Source organism: Bison bison, unplaced genomic scaffold (assembly GCF_000754665.1).
Source record: "Bison bison bison isolate TAMUID 2011002044 unplaced genomic scaffold, Bison_UMD1.0 scf7180017864271, whole genome shotgun sequence".
NCBI lineage: Eukaryota > Metazoa > Chordata > Mammalia > Artiodactyla > Bovidae > Bison > Bison bison.
This window is the reverse complement of record NW_011494843.1, coordinates 2,091,855-2,103,040: the sequence shown is the minus strand read 5'-3', so window position 1 is coordinate 2,103,040 and position 11,186 is coordinate 2,091,855. Positions and strand designations below refer to the sequence as shown.

Here is an 11,186-nt window from a genome sequence, read left to right as displayed (position 1 = left end):
GTAATTTCTCATTTCCCTTCCATATAGCAATTACAGATGACAATTATGAACATGCAGCTGGCCCAGCCCTTCTAACAGGGTAGCAGATGGCTTTTTCTCCCCCTTAAGGAAAATTTTATATCCTCTGGCATCGGTCTGGATATAAATGTTGTCAGTTTCATGATCTGAAATAAAAGGTGAGCATGTTGTTTAGCCCAATCAGAGCTGGAAGAAGAACCAAGTTTTATAGTGTTGTGAAATTCATGACACTATTGTGGCTAATAAAAATGAAGCCTGATATCGTTACTTGTCTGCTTAAGTATTATTTATTCCCTATGCACAACACATGCCTTATTGGATAGCCTCAATTCACTCAATACTTGGGTTATTGAAGGTAAATTTATACTATGGCAATAGAATTTTTAAATTTCCATCTGAACTGAAATTTAGAAGTTCCAAAAAAATGTCAGAGTTCATGGATAACAACTTTTGACAAGGGCTAAATTAATATTTGCCACATTGAACATTTCCTATAAAACAGTTTGTTGAGACATCAGAGAAATTGTTGAGGAAAAAAGTGAACTAGAGAATACTTATGACAAATAGTGAAACTGGATTGACATTCTACATAGCAAATTAAACTGCTTTTAAAAGGAAGGCAAAATTATGTATATCATATCTCAATTTCTGATCATTTTTGATCATTTGGAAGTATGATTATTTAATAAGTTTAGTGTTAAGTAGTGAGTCTGCTGCTAAGTCTGCTAAGTCGCTTCAGCCGTGTCCGACTCTGTGCAACCCCATAAGATGGCAGCCCACCAGGCTCCCCCGTCCCTGGGATTCTCCAGGCAAGAACACTGGAGTGGGCTGCCATTTCCTTCTCCAGTGCAGGAAAGTGAAAAGTGAAAGTGAAGTCGCTCAGCCGTGTCCGACTCTTAGTGACCCCATGGACTGTAGCCCACCAGGCTCCTCCGTCCATGGGATTTTCCAGGCAAGAGTACTGGAGTGGGGTGCCATTGCCTTCTCCAAGTAGTGAGTCTAAGATGTTTCTATTTCTCTTTTTTGGCTGTCATCTAAAAATGAAAGAAATAACCTTGCTTATAGTGTAAGCTACTTATCCCATTGAATACTCTGTTTATTTCATATCATAAAGACAATAAGCATTATAACATATTCGTGTTGAGTCTCAGTGATTCTGATATCTTTGTGGCTTGTGTCAATTATATTTTGTAAAAACTTGAATAGGAATTATAACAGTTTATTGTAAGTATATTAAGTATATAAGTATATTAGTACAAGTATATACTAGTATTAAGTATGGGAGAAGGCTATGGCACCCCACTCCAGTACTCTTGCCTGGAAAATCCCATGGACAGAGGAGCCTGGTAGGCTGCAGTCCATGGGGTCGCTAAGAGTCGGACATGACTGAGCGACTTCACTTTCACTTTTCACTTTCATGCATTGGAGAAGGAAATGGCAACCCACTCCAGTGTTCTTGCCTGGAGAATCCCAGGGATGAGGGAGCCTGCTGGGCTGCCGTCTATGGGGTCACACAGAGTCGGACACGACTGAAGCGACTTAGCAGCAGCAGCAGCAGTATTAAGTATATACTAGTATTAAGTATATATTAGTATTAGGTATATAAGTATATTAAGTATAAGTATATTAAGTTTTGCCTTAAGCATGCATGATCTTAGTAATCCATCAATTCTGCGAGGTAGTAATGGGTCCATTTTGCAAAGGAGACAAAGAATCAGCTAGAAGAAATGATTTCAACAAGTCACATAGTTGTAAATGGTGAAGCTGGTGCCAGAACTCAGAACTCTTGTCCTGCAGAAACAGAACTCTTTGTTCTACAACACACAGATCTCTGTTAATATATTGTAAAATAATTACAGAAGAGATGTTACAGACCTTTCACATAGAATCTGATCAATGTTCATTTTGAGGAAAGGGAACTAATACAGGCATTAGTTTTAATTGCTTCCTCCTTTTGAGAAAAGTAATCATGAAAAGAAATTAAAAGATTGAGTTCAGGATTGATTTTCTTGTCTTTGTAGCAACCCCTGCAGCTTCAAGAAACCTCTAGAAAGGTTTTCTTCAGAGACTGTTTTGACTTCCTCATATTAGAGTATCAGAGACAGTCTCTGTACTGTGTGCAATATTAATCATAGTGGATTGGAACTTAGACATTTCTCTAGGGATGTTCCTTCACTTTGTAAACAGTGTCAGGGCAAAAAAATATATGCTCCTGTGTGGCACAGCATAAATAATTGATGACATCTATTGGTAGTTTCTAACATGGTGGTCTAGTTTCATTTTTTTTTTTTCATGTGACTGTCTAGTGTTCCCCACACCATTTATTAATGAGAATGTCATTTCCCTATTGTATGTTCTTGGTTTCTTTGTTGTAAATTAATTGTCAATATGTGTGTGGGTTGATTTCTGGGTCATTTTCCTATTGTGTGTTCTTGGTTCCTTTGTTGTAAATTAATTGTCAGTATGTGTGTGGGTTGATTTCTGGGATGTCTGTTTTGTTTCAATGATCTGTGTGTCTGTTTTTATTTGTTTTGTGGGGAAAGAAAAAGTGGTTCGACTGGGGAGGGGTCCACAAAGATGTCCCCCTCCTGAGATAGATCAACTGGGGCTAGCTAGGAGGTCCTTTCCCAGGTTAAGTGTCAAGGAGATGGGTAAAGATCACACCAGTCATGGATAGAGAAGTGTTGATGACTAAGACAGTAGCTCTGCTGACCCCACAGCAATTTTGAGGTCAAGGATCGGGTCTTACTCATTTGGGATCAAAATCCACTAGGGACTGTACAGGAAATGCAGGACTTGGAATCCTCCGGTAAAGAGTTCAGAGGCCAGAGGTCATGAAGATGATTGCCTACCTGAGGCTTGAGGAACCTCAGCAAACAAAGGTCACACGTGAGGCTCACTGCTGCATCTGAGTAAGTCTCCTCTCACGCACTGAACAATTCAGATGCACAAGGAGGCCTCCCTGCAAGAGGGAGATTCTATAAAATTCTCTGTTGGAACTGCCCTTAAAACTACATTGTGACTGTTCACTGGGGTTTGGAATGAATTTCTCAGAATTCATCTTTTATCAGGCTTCCCAGGTAGCTCAGCTGGTAAAGAATCTGCCTGCAATGCAGGAGACCCCACTTTGATTCCTGGGTTGAGAAGATCCCCCTGGAGAAGGGATAGGCTACCCACTCCTGTATTCTTGAGCTTCCCTGCTGGCTCAGCTGGTAAAGAATCTGCCTGTAATGTGGGAGACCTGGGTTTGATCCCTGAATTGGTAAGATCCCCTGGAGAAGGGATAGGCTACCCACTCCAGTATTCTGGCTTGGAGAATTCCATGGACTATATAGTCTTTGGGGTTGCAAAGAGTCAGACACAACTGAGCAACTTCCCCTTTTCATCTCATCTCTTTATCATCCAACAGAAAGCAGAACAGAAGCCTTAAAACCTTGATGGAATGAATCTGATCATGTCCAAAATCAACATGGGTGAAGTTTGACCTTTCAATCTATGATGACATGATATTGATTTCATTTCAGGTCTAAAATATTCAGTTCTCTGCCTTGACATCATTGATGAAAACAGTCCAGGATTTGAAATGGAAAGTTTCTTCATGTCTAAATGGTCAAGGACCTTAATTAAAAACAAAAAAATCCAACTGGTTCCAATCATAAGGGTAAAGCATCTCTCTCTCTGGTTCCCAGAAGCCTACACTGGCCTATTTACTTCTTGATTATCTTTGCATGCTTAAGCTGTATTTTTATACTTTCCTTTTATGAAGTTATCATTAATACAAATGGTAATTATATAAAATCAAGTTACAAAAGTGATTGCATTAATAAATTTCCAATCTATAATTTTTATCATCTCTCTAAAATAATCAAGTACTGGAAAATGTCTGAAGAGATCTCAGAATGTGATTTTTTGAAGGGTGATCAAGGAGTTATGAGCTTCTCCAGTGGCTCAATAGTAAAGAATTTGGCTACAATGCAAGAGATGTAGGAGACCCAGGTTCAATTCCTGAGTCAGGAAGATCCCCCTGGAGGAGGAAATGGCAACTCACTCCAGAATTCTTGCCTGGAGAATCCCATGGACAGAGGAGCCTGGCGAGCTATAGTCCAAAGGGTTGCAAAGACTCAGACAAGACTAAGCAACTGAGCATAAACAAGGAATTATATGATAAGTAACTATAAAGATTAGTATGATTCAGTTCAGTTGCAATAAGACTGCTTGATTTAACAAATAAAAATATAGGGCACACGGTTAAATCTGTATGTCCCAAATGTATATCTGAAAGGATACCCTTGATGATTTTTCTAAGTCCACCTCCAGAGGCCAAGGCTTACTTAGAACATACTTATACTAAAAAAATGCATTTGTTGTTTATCATAAATTCACATTTAGCTGGGCATCCTGTATTTTATCTGGCAACCCTAATTTGGAGGAATCGGCTGTTTGCCATGACACTAAAAGTACTATTGTAATTTTTCATTCTGCATTATACTTATGTCATTAGGCTTATTCATAAGGGAGGAAAGCAAATTAAATTGGCTAACAAAATATTATTGAATGAGATTACCCGGGATTTTTACTCTGTTGGCATTTTTCTCTGCATAATGCTGAAATTTGTATTGACTGAGGAAGAAGATTTGTTGTGAAGTAATTTTGGGGCTGTATGGCTCTGGATTTTGTAAATGGATCATATCGGAAGAAATTCCCAGCACCCTCAAAGCCCCACTCTTATCATCACAGAACTTTTCAGACTAATGCTTGAATGTGCCCAGTGAAAGAGGAGACAGAGCTTACATTCATTTCCATGTATATGCTGGAAGGTCAGAGCTTTGTGTCTGAACAATAGCAAAGACCCAAACTTAGGACAGGAATAAATGTTCTCAGTTCATTAATAGGCTTAGGGAGTTTAGATCAGTTTTGTGATTGACCCACCACATATTTATGGTGAAAGTTAAGTATACATTGCAAAGCCTTTTGAAATCTTAAAGAGCAGGGAACACTATTTAAAGAAAAAGTGGTCTTTAGTTTTATTAAATGTAATAATAAAAGCCACAATTTGGACTTCCTTGGTGATGCAGTGGATAAGAATCTGCCTGCTAATGCAGGCAACGTGGGTTCAATCCCTGACCTGGGATGATTCCACATGCCTTGGGGCATTTAGAGCCCTTGCATCACAACTTCTGAGCCCACCTCTCTGACCCTCAAGCCACAACTACTGAGCCTGTGTGTCACAGCTACTGAAGCTGAAGTGCCTAGAGCCTGTGCTCCACAACAAGAGAAACCAACATAATGAGAAACCTGTGCACCACAAAGAAGAGTGGCCCCCACTCTTCACGACTAGAGAAAGCCCATGTCCAGCCATAAAGACCCAGTGCAACAACAACAAAAGAACTAATTTATTCAGCACTTAGTATGTTGTGGCCACTGGATTAATGATCTCAAGTTATTTCCCTTATCTTTTCAATGTTGCCATCAGGTTGGGTGTTTTATCTGCATTTTATAAGGAAGTTTTAAGCTTTCATCCCTGGTTCACGCATTGCCAAGTGAAAAGCTTGCTTTTAAACCAAGTTCTTATGTTAAAAATTTTGTCTTAACCTCCACACTGTTTTGTCACCACTTTGTGTATTGATTTTGCTTTAATGCATGACATGCAAAGCCCTCATAATAAATCCATTTACCTTCAGTTCAGGTTATAGCTTCTTTCCTAAAATGTCAGGCATATTGAAGGTTTAATCACTTGAAACTCAGAAAAACAGATTAGAATGCGTTTCTCCAAAGAGCTGAGAAAATGGAATCAGTGAATGTTTTTCTACCTAATAAAATGAATCACATTTTATGTCGACTGATGAGCAGTGTAACTCTCCTGGTAACCAAACTTCTGTCTTTTAATAGTTTCCACCTCAGGGCCAGACTCTTTTAAAAGAGCTGATGTACCCCCAGCATGGCTAACTATTTGCCAGAGTTACCATGGATGATTTACTCTTAATCATGCTCCATAAAGAATATTACCATTTTAAATATGAGTTGCAAGTTCAAGATCAGGAGTTCAAGAGAAGTAATGACAGTATAGCTGGAAGAAGATATTGGGAAGTGGTTGAAATATTTCCAGATTAGTTTCCAGAGTATTGTGTCTTTTCAAGGAAACTAAGGCGGATTGTGAATAATTTTCCTTCAAAGTCATCAGAATAGTGGAGTTTGGAGAACTGACCCACAGCATAGTGACTATGTGATATAAAGCACGTATTTTCTTTAGTGGAATACTGTTGTCCTTTAATGATCAGGAAAATAAAGACACTAAAGATCAGGAAAATAATAATCAGGAAAACCAAAATGAAGGCACAGTCTGTGCTAATTCCCTCCTGTGGTTCTTAGGACACTTTGCCCACCCTAGGTCTTGTTATACCAAGAAGGGGATTGTAACATTCCCCTTTTTCAGAGTTCCTTTCATGGACAGTTTCAATTGTTGCATTAAAGCTGAAGTTTTCCAGTTGTTGAAAAATTTAATGTACCTCTGCTTCTTGTTTATAAATTTTGGCCACAATCTCTATAATTGGAATAATTTGTGAAATTTGTTAATTACTTTATTGACATCATTATTTTACAGTCCTTTGTGCAAACCTCTTAGGTAAGTCAGTGTTATTTTCATCATTTTATAAGTGCAGAGACAGTGGCAAGGCTATTTCTATTAATAGGCTCCAGAATAGAGCACAGTATTGGCTGAAGGTAATGCACACCATGGTGAAACAGCACAGAACTGGGAATCAGAAGATTTATTTGGAGTCTAAACCCTGCTCTTGCCTGCCTGTATGATCTTGGGACCTAACCTATTGAGTTTCTATTTCTTTCTCTGCAAAATGAGGCAGCCGGATTGGAAACCTCAGACATTCCATCTCTATAGTAATTGAGATATAGCAACAGTGATTCTTGTACAAAGGACATTTATTTAATTCTGTTCAACCAACATTAAGCACTTGCTGAATGCCAGGCAACAACATTTTCTGCCCTTAGAGGAGAGCTAAGATCACAGTAAAAGCAGGCATTAGTAGACATCTGATTCAATAAATGACCCAAGCCTTGAGTCCACTGTTTGCACTGTTGTTTGGGCAACCTTCCTCAGTCATTTTTACATGTGAACTTATAATAACTCTATACTAAAATATTTTGAAAACTCTGTAGCAGCCTTGGATTAATTGAAGACACGAAGGTATCTGAGCACCTGGGCTATGCCTTGAACACACGCATGGTATAAACTCATCAATATTAAATGATTTAAAATATTAGTTGTCACTGGGGTAGGAGTTTTACCTTTGTTTAAGTTTCCAAAGGTGGAAGCACCTTCTTCATGTTTGGCAGGGTCATCCATACTCTATGGAATTTGAGAAATAATAATATTTATGTATTATATTTGTAGATGTTTTATGGTTTTTACCTTTTAATTTACATTGTCTTATTTGATCTTCACCATGTGAGAGTTGGACTGTGAAGAAAGCTGAGCCCTGAAGAATTGATGCTTTTGAACTGTGGTGCTGGAGAAGACTCTTGTGAGTCCCTTGGACTACAAGGAGATCCAACCAGTCCATCCTAAAGGAGATCAGCCCTGGGTGTTCATTGGAAGGACTGATGCTGAGGCTGAAACTCCAATACTTTGGCCACCTCATGCGAAGAGTTGACTCATTGGAAAAGACCCTGATGCTGGGAGGGATTGGGGGCAGGAGGAGAAGGGGACGACAGAGGATGAAATGGTTGGATGGCATCCCCGACTCAGTGGACATGGGTTTGGGTGAACTCCGGGAGTTGGTGATGGACAGGGAGGCCTGGTGTGCTGCGATTCATGGGGTCACAAAGAGTCGGACACGACTGAGTGACTGAACTGAACTGAAACCCATGTTAGTTGGCAAGGCAATTCTTATTGTATCCTTTAATTTTTTCCAGCGGAAGCTGTCCAAGATTCTGCAGTAATAAAAAAGTCAGGAGACTGTAAAAGTACAATTCTTCATTCTTTTCTACCAAATAATTATGCTTCTACCAAAGGTTCCATCAATCACTAAATGCGAAATATGTATACAAAGTGCAGTGCACAGCAGGAGGTGCATGCTAAAACTTATTTCTTCCCCTACTTATTATGTGGGAAGGTAGGAAAAGCGCCTCTTTGAATGGCTTGATTTATTTTTCAGCAGGCTTTGGTTGACTGCCTACCAAAGGCCACACACTGTGCCAGGCTTGAAGGAACAACTGTGGACAAGACACGGTCCTTGCCTTCAAGTTGTTTACTTTCTGCTGCAAAAGACAGACCATCAAATAGGGAGTGATTCCAAAAATGTAGTACCTCTTAGGAGAGGTACCTCCTGAGAGCTCAGGGAGAGACCAGCCCATAAGAGAATTAAAAAAACTAACCCAGGAAATAATCATCCAGGCTGAAATTTGAGAGGTGGAGCTTAATTTTCCTCCTTTGAGTGTAGCTTAGGCTTATTGACTTATTTTCAGTAAAAGAATATGGCCAAAGTGGGGTTTCACTTCAGAGATGAGGTTGTAAAAGACACAAAGCTTTTGCCTTGCTCTCTCTAAGGTCTCTTGTTTTGGGAGAAGTCAGCTAGCATGCTGTTAGGACACTCAGTCTATCATGTAGGAGGCTCACATGACAGGGAGCTGAGGCCTTTGCCAGTAGCTAGCAAGGAACTGAGCTTTGCTTCCTATAGCCATATGAGTGTGCCATCTGGGAAGTGGATTTTCTATCCCACAGTGCAGCAGTCCTGGCCAACAGCTTGACTGTAACCTCACAAGAAGCCCTGAGCCAGAACCTCCTAGCTGAGCTGTTTCTAGATTCCTGACCCACAAAAACTATGAGATAATAAGTATGACTTGTGTAAAGCTGCTAAGTTTGCATAATTGTTATATAGCAAATAGATAATATGGGCTTCCCTGGTGGCTTGGTGGTAAAGAATCTGCCTGCCAATGCAGGAGACTTGAGTTTGATCCCTGGGTTGGGAAGATCCCCTGGAGAGGGAAATGGTAACCCACTCACTCTAGTATTCTTGCCTGGGAAATCCCATGGACAGAGGAGCCTGGTGGGCTACAGTCCATGGGTTGAAAAAGAGTCAGACAGGTTTTAGTCATTAAACAATAATAGATAATACACAGCAAATGGGAGCGGTAGTTGTGAAAGTGTTCTAAGTTGGGGCGAGAATGTGCGCAGAACACAGAAAGGGAGAACATGATGTATTTGAGAAGAGGAAAGCAGTTAAGTACAACTGGGGACTGAGTTAGGGGCAGAAAGGTCTGGAGAAGGGTCTGTAGTGTTATAAGCAGATCATGAGAGGCTTCATAAAGCATTAAAAGGAGTTAAACATTCTTCCTGTAGCCTGTAACAATTCCACAAGAGTGCCCCAAGGGTACGGTATAGTTGACATAAAGCATATGCCCTTTTTATTATACTCTTTCACCTTCAATAATAGCATAATTTCTCTTTGGCTAAAAGTCTTAATAAAGTGAATAGCCATTACATAAGTACTCAGAAAAGTAGAAGTCACAGATTATATGGGTCCTGGAAAAGAGGAGTTAATGACCAGTCTAGCACACAGATCTTCTGACAGGGGTAGGAAGGGTAATGGCTGGTGGCTTCATTTGAGAAATTCCTCTTGAAACTCTACATATTTCATATCTCAGTGAAGCACTGGGCCAAACAAAGGAGGAGGTGAATGGATTTACTCCATTCTAGTTACCTTGGAGTTGCCTGTGAACTGTAACCGAAATGATATTTCTTTCTGGAAAGTTATACCTTGCAATTTCAGGGAGAAATTGTTCTACATTTTGGTCTTTTACTGGCAAAGTTAAATTGTGTGGTTTTGTAACAAGGTCAAAATAATGTTTAAAATGATTTTATGAATGGGTATTACCCCTGCCTATACCTAAAGCTTGTCTAGTCTGCACTTTTGTGCCATTAAGTTGGCACATTTGATGAGAATTCCATTCCTGGCTCAGATAGATGCTTTCTTATGACCATTTTTATCAAGTGTTGCTCATGTCAAAAGTTATGTATACTGAAAGTTCTCAACTCATATGCCACAGGCCCAGAGATTTAGTATATGTTCATGAAAGTCAGACAGAACATCAAGTTGGAGAGTATTCCATACTCTGAAGGGCAGCCGCCACTCAGTTTCTCCCAACTATTGTTTCTCATCCAGAAAAGCAAATTTATAATACCAGATCTTCCAATTTATCAATAAAAGTCAACAATCCAAATTGTATTTGAAATTTCCTACTTTTTGGATTTTTTTTCTTACTTTTTAATTGCTTAGATTGTGAATTCTGTTTGTTAAATGCAATGCATATTAGCACTGAGCAAGCAAAGAACAAAACAAAACAAATCTAAACAAAAAAATATATAGCAAGACGCTGGAATTCCAGTTGAGCTATTTCAAATCCTGAAAGATGACACTGTGAAATTCTGCACTCAATATGCCAGCAAATTTGGAAAACAGCAATGGCCACAAGACTGGAAAAGGTCAGTTTTCATTCCAATCCCAAAGAAAGGCAATGCCAAAGAATGCTCAAACTATTGCACAATTGCACTCATCTCACATGCTAGTCAAGTAGTGTTCAAAATTCTCCAAGCCAGGCTTCAGCAATATGTGAACCATGAAATTCCTGATGTTCAAGCTGGTTTTAGAAAAGGCAGAGGAACCAGAGATCAAATTGCCAAAATCTGCTGGATCATGGAAAAAGCAAGAGAGTTCCAGAAAAACATCTATGTCTGCTTTATTGACTATGCCAAAGCCTTTGACTGTGTGGATCACAATAAACTGTGGGAAATTCTGAAAGAGATGGGAATACAAGACCACCTGACCTACCTCTTGAGAAACCTGTATGCAGGTCAGGAAGCAACAGTTAGAACTGGACATGGAACAGACTGGTTCCAAATACGAAAAGGAGTACATCAAGGCTGTATATTGTCACCGTGCTTATTTAACTTATATGCAGAGTAGATCATGAGACGCCCTGTGCTGGACGAAGTACAGGCTGGAATCAAGATTCCCGGGAAAAATATCAATCACCTCAGATATGCAGATGACACCACCCTTATGGCAGAAAGTGAAGAAGAACTAAAGAGCCTCTTGATGAAAGTGAAAGAGGAGAGTGAAAAAGTTGGCTTAAAGCTCAACATTCAGAAAACG

At 39.6% G+C, this 11,186-nt stretch overlaps 1 long non-coding RNA gene across 1 annotated transcript in view; it reads left to right on the top strand.

The window, feature by feature from the left end:
- The window catches only part of LOC104995036, a 27,397-nt gene extending 24,248 nt beyond the window's left edge, over nt 1-3,149 (top strand). Inside the window, exon 4 of the long non-coding RNA XR_826022.1 lies at nt 2,792-3,149. This is a non-coding gene — a long non-coding RNA (uncharacterized LOC104995036). The remainder of the gene's footprint in view (nt 1-2,791) is intronic.
- The last annotated feature ends 8,037 nt before the right edge of the window (nt 3,150-11,186 follow it).